We start from the raw sequence: 15000 nt of genomic DNA on the forward strand, positions 1-15000 counted from the left end.
AAGGAAATGATAGTCTTATGAAAAGACATTACAACGAGTGTGCCATTGTTCTATTGTTCATTAAAATTAACGTGTTATAGTGTGTGTGTGTGTGTGTGTGTGTGTGTGTGTGTGTGTGTGTGTGTGTGTGTGTGTGTGTGTGTGTGTGTGTGTGTGTGTGTGTGTGTGTGTGTGTGTGTGTGTGTGTGTGTGTGTGTGTGCGTGCGTGCCTGTGCGTGTGTGTGTGTGTGTGTGTGTGTGTGTGTGTGTGTGTGTGTGTGTGTGTGTGTGTGTGTGTGTGTGTGTGTGTGTGTGTGTGTGTGTGTGTGTGTGTGTGTGTGTGTGTGTGTGTGTGTGTGTGTGTATTTACCTAGTTGTATTTACCTAGTTGTATTTTACGGGAAGGGGAGCTATGCTCGTGGGGTCCCGTCTTCATATCTCATTTTATCTAAACTATTTTTAAATTCATGTATTGTTTTTGCACACACCACTTTCTCATCTAACTTGTTCCAACTGTCTATTACTCTGTGAGGAAAGCTGTTCTTTTTCAAATCTCTTCTATAGCTGTCTTTTTTTATTTTCTTTCCGTGTCCTCTAGTATTTCTTTCATCCCATTTTATCAGATTCTCTCTGTCAGTAATTTCTATGCCTTTCATGATTCTGTAAATAGCTATCAAATCTCCTCTCTCTCTTCTTTGCTCTAGTGTCTGTAGTTCAAGTTTTTCTAGTCTCTCTTCATATGATAGTTTTGAGAGTGTTGTGCCAATTTTGTAATTGCTCTTTGTATTCTTTCAAGTTTTTTTATACATTTTTTTGTACTTGGTGACCATATCGTTGCTGCATATTCCAATCTTGGTCTTATCAGGGTGATTAGGATTTTCTTCACCATTTCTTCATCCAGGTATGTAAATGCAACTTTGATTGTTCTTATTAGATTATAAGTCTCTCCAAAAATCTTATTTATATGTTTCTCAGGTGACATATTATTTATAACAATGACTCCCAGGTCCTTCTCATTTTCTACATTTTTATTCCTTCTTCTCCCAATTTATATGCTCCTGTTATTCTGTTTTTGCTTTTTCCAAATTCCATTATACTACACTTTTTTGTATTGAACTCCATCTCCCATTTCCTACTCCATTCTTGTACTTTATTTAGATCTCTCTGTAGTGATTCACAATCTTCTTCAGTTTTCACTCTTTTCAGTAGTTTTGCATCATCTGCAAAGAAGCTCATATAGCTTTCTATTCCTTCATCCATATCATTAATATATATAGCAAACATTATTGGGGCCAGAACTGTTCCCTGCGGAACACCGCTTATTACTTCATCCCATTTTGAGTGTTGGTTTCTTATCACTACTCTCATTTTTCTTTCTTGCAAAAAGTCCTCCATCCAATTCAGTAGTTTGCCCTGTATTCCTCCTTCAGTTTCTAATTTCTTAAGCAACTTCTTATGTGGTACTTTGTCAAAAGCTTTCTTTAGATCTAAAAATGCACAGTCCGCCCATCCATCTCTTTCCTGTATTATATCTATTAGCCTTGAATAGAAACATATTAAACTGGTGACGCATGATCGTCCTTGTCTGAATCCAAATTGCCTTGGATTTAACACTTTGTTTTTTTCTAAATATTTTACCCATCTACTTTTGATAATTCTTTCACAAATTTTTGCTATTGTACTTGTTAGAGAGACTGGTCTATAGTTGGTAGGTTCTTCTTTATTTCCTCCTTTGTATATAGGTACTATATTTGCTTTTTTCCAATCTTCTGGAACTTTTCCTTCTTTCAAGGAACTATTTAGTATGCTATGTATTTTGTCTGCCAGTTCATTCCTGCATTCTTTTAGTATCCAGTTTGCTATTTCATCTGGTCCATGCGATTTTCTGACATCAAGATTACTCAAGTGTGTTAATATTTCATTCTTTGTTACTTCTATTTCTTCCATAGGGGGTACTTTCTCTTTCCATTCGATCTCTTCAGGTTGTATGTTCTCCCTTGTAAACACTGATTTAAAATGTTTGTTCATAATTTCCGCCATTTCCATTTCCTCAGTGTATTCAACTCCCTCCTGTCTTAATTTCTCCAAGTCTTGTTTGTTTTTCAGTTTATTGTTTACAAACCTGTAGAATAGTTTCGGTTGAACTTTACACTTTTCTATGATATCTTTTTCATATTTTCTCTTTTCTTCTCTGCACATTTGTACATATTCATTTCTATAGCAGGTATATATTTTCCATTTTTCAGGTCTTCTGTCTTTTTTCCATCTGGTCCAGGCTTTGTCTCTTTTGTCTTTTAACTCCCTACAGCTTTTGTTGTACCAGCATTTTACATATTCTTTTTCTTGTTTTTGTCTTGGGACATACTTTTCCACTCCTTTTTTGTAAAGTTTTGTCAAAATATTCCATTTCTCTTCTACTGTTGTTTCTTTTTTGTATATTTCTTCCCAGTTTTCCTTTTGAAAGAATTCTCTTATTTTATCAAAGTTTGTTTTTTCATACATCATTCTTCCTTTTCTGTATTGTTCATTTCTTTTCATATATTTTTCTTCATTAAGTTCCAGTTCAATCAATATGTGGTCACTTTTACCTATTGGTGTTTTATATTCAATTTTGTCCACTATTCTAGGTTCGGATGTAATTACTAGGTCTAGTTTCGATGGCTCTTCTTCATTTCTATACCTAGTGTTCTCCTGTATCCATTGTGTCATTGTATGGTCAGTAACCATCTCGAATAGAGCGTTTCCCCATGAGCCGTCTCCACCCTTTACTGTCATTTCTTCCCAGCAGATTTCTTTGCAATTAAAGTCGCCCATCATAACTATTTTTCCTCCCTCTTCCATTATCTTGTTTAATGTTATCTTTGTGTCCTCTAACATACTTTTATGTTCACTCTCTTCCCATGAGGCTGTTTTTGGGGGCACATAATTTATCACAAACTTTCTGTTCTTCTTATCTCTGTCTTCTACTTCCATCATTATCATTTCTACTGTATTCTTTCCATATGTGATACCCTTCACGTTTATATCCTTCTTAGTCAGGAACATAACTCCACCCCCTTCCTTTTTCACTCTGTTTCTAATCCAATAATTATATGCATCATGTCCTACACTGTTGGGTGGTAGTGGACCTTTTAATTTTGTTTCTACAATTCCCATTATGTCTGGTTCTTTTTCTTTCAAATAATCATTCAGCTCATTCAATCCTGTTATTAATCCATCTATATTTGTGTAAGACACTCTTAGTTTTCTGCCACTTCCATTGTGTTCTCTGTTTCCCTTTTGTTTTTCTCTTGTATGTCGACTTTCTTTAGTTTCATATTCACTACTCTCCAATAGAATCTCTCTTTTTCTGACTCCGTTCTTATCTCGTTTTTTCCTTTGCGTCAAGTCTTTTCTGTTTTTCTTCCTCTCTTTCCTCTTTATTCATTTCCCTTTTTATCCATACCTTTTTATATTGTTCACTTGTTGCTAGTTTCCCTGTTTTGGATAAGATATTCTCAGCCGTAGTTTGTGACCTGAATTTAATCTTGATTGGTCTGGTCTTGTCTGTACTATATTTCCCTAGCCTGAATTTCTCTTCGATTTGTTTCATTATTTCTGGTTCATCTTCCTGAACTAATTCCAGTAAATTTCTTACTTTTTTATTTTCCTCCTTGATTCTTGTGGTTCTATCTGGGTTATGTTTCTCTTCCATTCCTAATATAATTTTACATTTCTTTTTGTCTGCTAAGTCTCTTACTATATTCTCCTTCTGTCTCATCACTTTAATAACTGAGTTTTCAGTTTGTTCATTCATTTGTTGTCTGATTATGTCAGTGAATGCAACCTTACTATTTTCATGAATTTTTTTCCAACCCTCCTTGTTCTCCTTATTATTCTCCTTTAAGACTTTATTCTCATCTTTTACTTCTTTTAACTGTTGTTTTAATTCTTCAATTTCCTTAGTTAAGTTTTTGTTCGCCCTCTCTAGTTCTTCCAATTTTTCAACTCTTCGTATAATACTGTCAACATTACCGAACCTACGCTCCAAGTCCTCGATCATCTTATCGACCTTCTCTTCTAGTCTTGTCAGTCGGGGGGGGGGGGTTTGTGTCCCCCCCACCCTCTTTAAATCCCTGGAAAATATTCTCATCACTTTCTACTGTATTGCTCTTGTCTATACTTCTAATCTTTACATTTTTATTAGACATTTCGTCATCATCGGGAGGCCTTTTGTTTACCTTTCGCCTGTCTGCCTGGGCCAAGTCTACTCCTTCCTCATTTCCTTCCATTTCCCTCAGTAATCCCTCCCCCTTTCCTCTTTCCCTACTTTCCTACTATTCCACGAGCAATTTCCCCCCACCCTGTAAATACAATAGGCACTTCTCTTTGTGTTGGGATCCACAAACTTCAATTCTCTTCAGAACGTCTTCTAAGCCGTCCATTCGTTGAAGTGTGTGTGTGTGTGTGTGTGTGTGTGTGTGTGTGTGTGTGTGTGTGTGTGTGTGTGTGTGTGTGTGTGTGTGTGTGTGTGTGTGTGTGTGTGTGTGTGTGTGTGTGTGTGTGTGTGTGTGTGTGTGTGTGTGTGTGTGTGTGTGTGTGTGTGTGTGTTACTATTGAATCTTAATCTATTCTCTTCACATCTGTGTCCTGCTTTCGGTTAGATAAAAACTACTTGGCTTTAACTAGAACAGGATCTGTACGGTGCGTCATTGTGGTAAGGAGAAAGAGACAGCCTAGAGCCCCGGTCACACCGTCATGCTTCTCGTCAGATGTTGTGAATTTGAAACACAGCAAGACGACTTCGCCTACAGTATTCTAGACTTCCCTATGGACAATTCAACAATATGTCTAATATATGTATAGTTTTAACCTCTCTTACTTCGTCATTCAGCTTCTCAGTATATAAGGCAAAGGTGACTTGACATTTGGAGATTTGAAAAATAAAAGATTGTAACCGAAGTCGTCTTTACTAAGAAACGAATTCACTTGAGTTACGTACGTGTGACCGGGGATTTATCACATGCAATACGGAGGTTCTGTCTTTAGCTTAATAAAAATGTGTGACATTTGCCGAAAGAAAATCTCTAAAAATTGATCATCATAACGTACATGTTAATCAAATGAGATATTCCAAATCCCTTAGTTGAACTAGATTGCTTGATCTCAGCCAGAACAATGTCAGTAAATTGCATTATTGTAGCAAAAGTGTTGAAAGATGATTTAAAATGTATCGCTTTACACGATAAAAGTCAAAAGAAATCATGGACGTTTATATATACTCACTTTCCATTATCTACAAAAAAGGAACATGCCGACAGGAGACCTTTTGATCTATAACTAGGTCGGATGCAAAAAAAATTATAATAATGATAAATAAATAAACAAATAGAAATAACAATAATACAAATAATAATAAATGAAATAAATAAATACATAGGTAAAGTTAAATAATAAACAAACAGGTAAATACTAAATGATAAATGGACAGATGAATGATAATTAATAATAATCAAATAGATAATAATAAACAGACAAATAATAACAAACAAATAAACAAATAATATAAAATAAATGGCAGGTATTACAGCATCTTGCTTAGGTGTTTATCTAAACGAATCTTAAAGCTTCGAACTGAACTACATTGCACTGCCTCTGCAGGAAGTTTATTCCATTCATTAATTACACGGTTAGCGAAGTTGTTTCTACCCACTTCCAAATTAAATCTATGATATCTTTATGATACAAATTATTTTTTGGATGCAGTCCATTAGTCTACATGATCTTAAGTTTAATTATTTTAGTCTGGTTTCCTTGATATATTTGTGCTATGATTAATTTTTGCCACACCTTAATCATAGGATTCCAGTGAATTATCCGTTTTATATCATGTGTATATACATACATACATATATATGTATATATATATATATATATATATATTTATATATATACATATATATATATATACATATATTTACATATTATATATATTTACATATATATATATACATATATATATTTACATGTATATATTCACATATATATATTTACATATATATTATATATTATATATATATATATACTGTATATATATGTGTGTATATATATATAGATAGATAGATAGATGAATAGATAAATAGATAGATATACATGTACATGTACATGTACATATATACATATATATGTATATATACACACATATATATATATATTTATGCATATATATGTATATATATATACATAGGTGAGAAATGTAGTAACACATTTGTAAATCACAACTAACACCACAGTCGGGCGAAAGAAAAAGTTGCGTATTCGGAACTATATATTTCGATTGCTACCTGCAATCCTCTTCAGTACTACTGAAGAGGATTGTAGGTAGCAATCGAAATATATAGTTCCGCTTACGCAACTTTTTCTTTCGTCCGACTGTGGTGTTAGTTGTGATATATATATATGTATATATGTATATATATATATATGTATATATATATATATTAATATATATATATATATAAATTATCCTTAGGCGTGACGTCATATCTCTTCTTTTGATCTCTTCTTCTGATTGGCTGGGTGACGGTTTCAAGCAGGATAACAAACAAGATGATCAGAATTTTATAAGTATATAGATAAATATATATATATATATATATATATATACATATATATATACATATATATATACATATATATATGTATATATATACATATATAGATGTATATATATGTATGTATATATATATATATACATATATATACATATATATATACATATATATATATATATATATATACATATATAGTACATATACATATATTTATATGTATATATATACATATATATATATATATATATATATATATATATATATATATATATATGTATACATACTATCTTCACCTCTGTGCTTTCGTGATTTTTCAATTGAATTAATTTTACTGGAACAGCTGACGACGAAGCTGTTCTTATAATCCTGAATATTACTGATTGTTATATTTCTATTTCTATGTTTTTCGTGGGGGCTCATTTTTTCTTTGTTTTTAAGAATTCTTCTCTTTTCTAATATACAGTAACTGTTGTTTGCAAAGGGTTTTTCTTTTCTTATGTAAACAATGTTTTGGTTTTATGTTATGTTTGTGCCTCTATGTTAATTAAAATAAGACTCACTCGATGTCTATTCTATTTATACTGTTAGTTGTTCAACTGTGTGTACGACTGGATAGGAGAAATCAATCAGTTAAATCAGTCACCTTGATTGCAGTCTCCCCACTACAATATTACTGATAATGAACACAAGCATCCCATCATCAGCGAGGTCAAAACAAAAATGAGTCACAGTATCTCTGCAGCACAAATAACATGGCCTTTATCTTGCAGGTGCCTTGACGATGTCGTTTGTCCCTTGGCCGGCTTTATCTCATGCCATCCATATGGCCGCGCTGAACCAAACATTTTCATTCCTTGAGCTTTAGTTTGTCTTTGGTGTTGGGTCTCACACACTGTTATCAGTGGGCTTTGAGAGGTCTCTCATGATGGGCCTTATCCAGGCTAAGGTTTAGCATTATATAGCCACTCATCTTAAATTGTCTCAATTTCTAGCATATCGGCTTTACGAAGCTCTGAATACCATGCACTCCAAAAATGGTCTATATTTTCCTCTAATTCTTTTTTCTTTCAGCAATAGGCTAATGCTACAAACAATTACTATAATAAAGATATTGTACAGATATAGCTATAGATATGATATATAGACATATGGACATGTGGACATGTAGACACATAGATACATAGATACATAGATATATAGATATAGATATATAAGTACAGACACAGATGTAGATACGGTTATTCTTCATTTTGAATGTGCGTGTGCGTGTGCGTGTGCGTGTGTACCTGTGTCTGTGTACCTGTGTCTGTGTACCTGTGTCTGTGTACCTGTGTCTGTGTACCTGTGAGTGAGTGAGTGAGTGAGTGAGTGAGTGAGTGAGTGAGTGAGTGAGTGAGTGAGTGAGTGAGTGAGTGAGTGAGTGAGTGAGTGAGTGAGTGAGTGAGTGAGTGTGTGTGTGTGTGTGTGTGTGTGTGTGTGTGTGTGTGTGTGTGTGTGTGTGTGTGTGTGTGTGTGTGTGTGTGTGTGTGTGTGTGTGTGTGTGTGTGTGTGTGTGTGTGTGTGTGTGTGTGTGTGTGTGTGTGTGTGTGTGTGTGTGTGTGTGTGTGTGTGTGTGTGTGTGTGTTTGTGTGTGTGATTCTCTGCCTGTTGTTCGTTCTACATCTATCTATCTTGGCCCCCCTTTATGGCAATTCGTGCGCCTCATTTAGTATCTTACTGACCATTTGATTGATCCATTTTTTTCCTTACTCTTCCCCTTTTCCTCACGGTCTGTCTCTTCTCTTTCCTATTTCCACTGACCCTTTCATTTCCATTTCATGGCCATATCTCCTCTCTTCTCATATGTACTCATCGTCCATTATTTCGTACATTCTTACACGTTCACCCAATACAGACAAAAGTAATGTATTTCTTCTATGGGAGAATCTAGAGAACGCTGCCTTGAGGCAGAGGATTTCTAGCAATAGACTCTCACGGCAACAATGGGGGGCTAAGTGTACCAGGTGGCTTATGGCGCCGGGAGGGAAGCTCGTGGCGCCGTGAGCCTCACGGGGCTGAGAGTCTCACGGCGCCGGCTATTCGTCATGGGACCAGAGCCGGACGGCTCTGCTGCCCAAGCTCAGTCATCAATTTGGATGGACTCAGTTGATCGCTCACTCGCCCGGTAGGCAAGCTTTCTTTCTTCTTTCTCGCCGTTTTTTTTTTTTTCGTATAGTTCCCAGCTTCCTCATCTTTCTCCGTCTTCTCTCTGATCAAAGTCACCTCCTGTCTTCTCTTACCCCTTGATCCCTTTATCATTCTTTCCCTAAGTCTTTTCCTACATATCTTTGTTTTCCTTTCTATATTTCTCCTACTTTTCCTCTCCTAACTCAAGCCCTTGATCTCCCACAGTGCTATCAGTATCATCAACTTGTGCAGCCACAAGGCCCTCCTTCCCCTGGCGGAGCGTAAAGACGACGTCGAAAACTGGTGGAGAGGACCTTGGCGACTTCGTAGAACAACTTTATTCTCCTCTATGAAATATGCGAAACTGAAATATCTTTATTAGAAGCACCGAAGTTTATCTGTAGGGGTTTCATTGGTTGTCTTTATTCTCTGGCGTTTCGTCACCTCTAGAACTTTTTCAGAGTGTATAAACAATGTTAAAATCCTAAATTTATATACTATGCAACCAACATTACCTCACAATATTTCTTCAACATCTTCGTCTCTCTTTCCATTTGCCCTCTTTGTCTTACTAACCACCAGCCAGCTCGTCGCTTCCGCCAGTTTGATATCCCTTTGGCTGCCATAGAGATGGAAAATCATATAAGCTGCTTCCACTACGATCATTTTCTCCTACTTGCTCTACCCTTGTGTAGAACCTCCACCTTCCTTCAGCTGGGTTAGTGTCCATGTTTACCAAAGTGGACTAGTAATGCGTCGGACCTCTGGTAGGCTTTTTCAGTTATTACTATGTTCATATGGCGAAGAAAACACGTTAGTTTGGGTATATCAGTGAGATACAAAACAGTTTGGCTTCCTTAGATATGGTAACCGAGAGGAAAGATGTTGCAGCTCAAGTCTCTATATATAGCAGTGGTTCTTAACCTGGGGGGTCGTCTGGGGTTTCTTAGGGGGTTACAAAGGATTCTAAAGAATAATATATTTTCATATGTTTGAATTAAGTTCTTGGGCTTGTTCCAGTTTGGTGAGTGCAACGCTGGTCACAAGCGCAGCGGCCTGTTGTAGTAAACATATCAACCACAAGCAGTGTTTTGTCTTGCCTTTTTCAAAAGGTTCACCCTTTCAAAATTTATGATAGTGGGGTTACGGTAAAACCCCGAAGAGTCTCGGAGGGTCAAAGGATAAAAAATTTTAAGACCCACTGATCTATAGTAAAAACACGAACAAGGAAAACACCATACACTTTTTATCTGTACAAAGTGATGAAGTCCAAAGTGGAACTGTGATAGGGTTCTTTATCAGAACTTTCCGTATTTGCCATGAGGACTTTCTCGACGAGGAGTCTGAGTGTATTTTCAGGATGGTCAGAGGACCTAAATACCTAAAAGAATTACTGCATCGATTATATGAGATAGAGCTAAGAATAAAGGAGAGAGAGAGAAAGGAGATGTGGGTCAATATATCGTTTCTTAATTCAAAATGAACGAATGAGACACCTTCTCTAAAAAGAAAAATGGTGAGGAGCGAACGCCAAAGTCGTCACCTTTGCCCTACATGCTTGGACTTTTGGGGCAGATAACCAACAGAAACTGCTGGGAATTGGGGAGAAGTGCGGGACTCGAACCAGCAACTAAGTAAATGCGAGACCAGTACACTTCGGATAACGCGATCAGCTCAGGTTGAAATTGTAATTTCGTCAGGCACGAAAATAGGGAAAAAATTCAAAGGTGAAGGTGACACTAAGAATAATACAATGTAGAGACTGGGAAGGTCTGGAGAAAATAACATATGAATATAGAAATGATATAAAAACCCCATCGGACATCCATCGCAGAAGAAGTCGACTTAGGTAGATACGGGCACTTACTCAACTAGAAGAAAGTAGGGGGAGGCTATACTGTGTTTCCAAGGATTCAATAAACTCGATCGAATACATTATCGTTGAAATATTTATAGTAACAAGTAGCAATGGCGTACATTCCATACACCTTTTCCCTGTGTTACAATAAACAGGAATGAGTGTCCGTCATGGGCATTTACCGATAACTAACATCATTTTGGAATATTATCGACGACGTCTGGTAACTACTAGAACACGCAGGCAAGTAATAGAATATTCAGGAATCGTTGATTACGCACGACAAGCAAAACCACAATTAATATTGGTAATTGACAGTATGCGTGTATGATAACTCATTAACTACATGTTAGAAACAGCATGCTACACAAGGAACAAATAAAAGAGAAAAAAGAGTGGAGGCATCTTAAATTGCTCCCTATTTCTCCAGCAGCCATCAAGATGGATTTGTTAAATTAATAAAAGGGACGAGCTGGTTGGTGGCTAACGAGGCGAAGAGAAGAGATGGAAGGAGGAAAGGGATACTGGAGACTGCGAGGCAATTCTGATTGTGTAGTCTATAAGCTGGGAATTTTAATATTGTATATAGCGACTCCTACTGGTTTCTGTGTTTACTTCACCTTATTACTCTTTTGGCTTTCATACTATATATATACATCAGATATATAGCGAATTTCTCGAATATATATATATATATATATATATATATATATAAATGTGTATATATATATATATATATAAATGTATATATATATATATATATATATATATATGTATATATATATATATACACATGTATATATATATATGTATATATATATATATATATATAAATGTGTATATATATATATATATAAATGTATATATATATATGAATGTATATATATATATATATTATATATATATATATATATTTAAATATATATGATATTATTTTTATACTTAAGTTTTCATACTTGCTCTTCACTGTAGGAGGTTACCGGTTTCCTGGGAGAAGTTACTTGGTAACTCAGGCAGTGATGAAATGTCCCCTGCCAGGAGGAGCCTCCGGTTTCGTGTTGTGATGATATCTAGTACGCCTGGGCTTGTGGCGATATGTCTTGTACTTGGATTTGTGGTTTTATATCTTATGCTTGGGTTTGTGGTGGTTTGCTTCATACTTGGGAGGGCCCTAAGATCATATGCTTGTATACTTAGATTTGGGCTCAACTTTTTAATGTATAATGTATCTAAGATTAGGAAGTGTCTATCATCTGCACATATCTCCAAAATCTCAATGTTTTCTTCTAGGATGTTTCTTGTTAGTGCTATGCCATGGATTTCCCTGGGTGATTTTTAGGGGCTCCTGATGTCAGGTGGTATGAAAGGCGACGGGATAACCTCATTGTTGTCATGCCCCTCATGCACATATAAACCTATAGATGACATGTGCTTTCTGAAGTTCCTTTCTCTCTTGGTGGGGGCTGCTTTTAAGTAGGAGGTGGCTGGTCTTCCTCTTCTTTTAATAAATCACCAAATTAAGTACTTTCTCTGATCTGACTGGCTTAATGTTCCTCTTTATAATATGTTTCATTATACGTTCATCTTCTTTATAAGCTGAGGAAAAGGGAAATTTATAATAGATTTTAATTTTATCTTTATTTTCATTATTGTTATTATCTTTGTACCAGTCGTCCATTATTTTCTTGGTCTGGTGGCTACCATTTTTCTCACTGAAGTCATTACTGATTAGTACTTGGGAGGAGCGCTCGATTTCATTGTGTACTTATTTCCATGTGCTACAGTGAGTAAGTGCTCTTCGGATGTAGGCACCGATAGTAGAGCCCTTATATCTCTGAGGGCACTCACTAGAACCGTTAAGGCAGTGTCCAGAGTTTGTGGGCTTAATGTACATTTCTGTGTTAAAAGAATATTCAATTTGTTTAACTAGGAGGTCGATGAAGGGCATAGCTCCGTCAACACTATCTTCCATAATGAAGGTGAGTTCAGAGGTCTCTTGTAGTAGATATCGGAGCTTCTCAGCTTCATTACTGTTCTTGGTCGTTATGAAAATACCATCAATGCATCGACAGTAAATGCCTTTTTTTTTCTAAATACCTCTTCTTCTATGCAGCCCATGAAGAAGTTCGCGGGGGGTGAAGTAACTGTTGAGCCTTTCTTCAAGCAAGAATTAATTGCTGAAACCAATTAATCAAGGGGAAACCATAACAACAATTTGATCGAAAAGAAACACACCGAGGCCGCAAGAGTTCAAATCAGACAGTATTACCGTCGGGAAAGCAGACAAAGCAGCTACTTACGCACTAATGGACACCTCCGAGTATTTAGACAAGATCGATACTATCCCCAATGATACAACAAAGTTTGAAAAGATCAACAAAGACCCAACAGAATTACTAAATATATAAAAAAAAAAAAAAAAATATATATATAAAAAAAACGACCAATAGAAGAGAATAATGCTGTCATTAAAATAAAATCCGATAAATTTTCAGGCGAGTATGGCATGGATTACTGCTACGGAACAGTTAAAACACAAACCTGGAAATAAACCCCGACCCATAATCTCTCAAATCCCTGCACCAACGTACAAACTCGCTAAGAAACTGTGCACCATCCTGACCCCCTACACTCCTACCACCTACATACGACTTCGTAGACGTTCTCAAGACAAACCCTGGTAAAGGAAGGGTTGTTTCTCTCGACCTGGAAGGGTTATATACTAATATTTCCGTAAACCGCATAATAAATCAAATATTCTTTTGACCCGCTCTACGCTCTCAGCACCCTCAGTCCCAGACCCGAGCCCCTCGACTCTTGCATTAAATGTGATCTTTCCCCGTCCGTGTCTCTTCTTGATTGTTTACCGCCACCATAGTTTCTTATGTGAGGAGCTACTTGCCCATGTACCTTCAGGAGGCGATACATTATTTTTCATGTTTCACCACACTCCCGACCTTTCTAAAAATATTCTAATTTCTCAACAAGGTTTCTGAATACATCCATGACTTGAAGTGGGTATATGACAAAAGCCTCAAAACCAACGAAACCTCTAGAGTACATCATTCTATTTTGTGTCAGATCCTCCAACACAGTATCCCTTCCTCCTAACCTCCTCTTACCATCCGAAATCCTCTTCAATACCCGAGAACAGGTCCACGATCCCTTAAAGCTTTGCTAGGATCCTAGTCGAGATACTACAAGTCCCTTGGCTCCAGTAAAACCGTCCGACCAATTCCAGCTCGCTGATGATGCTCTATTACTCTTGAGCAGGGCTAGGAGGGTCGACCAACACACCATTTTTCTCTCCCGGGATTACAGACCACCTCATTTGAACCGGAGGCATCATCTTCGCGGGCAGGTTCTCTTTTTCTCGTGTTTAATGATCTCATCGTTGGACAACGCCACCATCGTGCAAGACTTGGGTCAAATGTTCAAAAGACATAAGCACACTCACGCGCAACCATAAAAGAACACAAAAGTTATGCGCATAAAGCAAACACAAGCACACACACGCAGACACATACATGCATATTCACTCACACACACGCACGTACAGACACACAAACACACCCACGCAAGCACCCACACACCCACGCACACACACAAACAAGAACATAAACACACACAAACACACACACAAACAAACAAACACAAACAAACACACAAACACACACACACGCACAAACACACACACACGCGCAAACAAACACACACAAACAAACACACACAAACACACACAAACAAACACACACAAACAAACACACATACACAAACACACATACACAAACACACATACACAAACACACACAAACACACATACACAAACACACACACACAAACAAACACACACAAACACACACAAACACACACACACAAACAAACACACACAAACACACACAAACACACACACACAAACAAACACACACAAACACACAAACACACACACACACAAACACACAAACAAACACACAAAAAAACACACACACAAACAAACACACAAAAAAACACACACACAAACACACAAACAAACAAACACACACACACACACACACACATATATATATATATATATATATGTATATGTGTGTGTGTGTGTGTGTGTGTGTGTGTGTGTGTGTGTGTGTGTGTGTGTGTGTGTGTGTGTGTGTGTGTGTGTGTGTGTGTGTGTGTGTGTGTGTGTGTGTGTGTGTGTGTGTGTGGTGAAGAGGTGGTGAAGTTGTGTCTAGAAGGAGTTGATATTAGCAAATAAAGTGTTTAGGAAGAAAGTCAAGCATAAGTATACATGAAATAGGGTAGTGGTTGTAAGGGTGGTAGGTAGGGCTTTAATGGAATATATAGTGTAACCAGGAGAAAAGTACAAAGAGTTTTGGATGTACATGTTCTAAGGGGGGAGAGTGGGGG

At 36.7% G+C, this 15000-nt stretch overlaps 1 protein-coding gene across 1 annotated transcript in view; it reads left to right on the forward strand.

Moving 5' to 3' along the window:
• The window catches only part of LOC143027713 (A-type potassium channel modulatory protein KCNIP1-like), a gene marked incomplete in the record, with an annotated part of 806525 nt that overhangs the window by 629180 nt on the left and 162345 nt on the right, over positions 1 to 15000 (forward strand).

The sequence above is a fragment of the Oratosquilla oratoria genome, chromosome 8 (assembly GCF_046742065.1).
Source record: "Oratosquilla oratoria isolate Oo_2021 chromosome 8, ASM4674206v1, whole genome shotgun sequence".
Lineage (NCBI taxonomy): Eukaryota > Metazoa > Arthropoda > Malacostraca > Stomatopoda > Squillidae > Oratosquilla > Oratosquilla oratoria.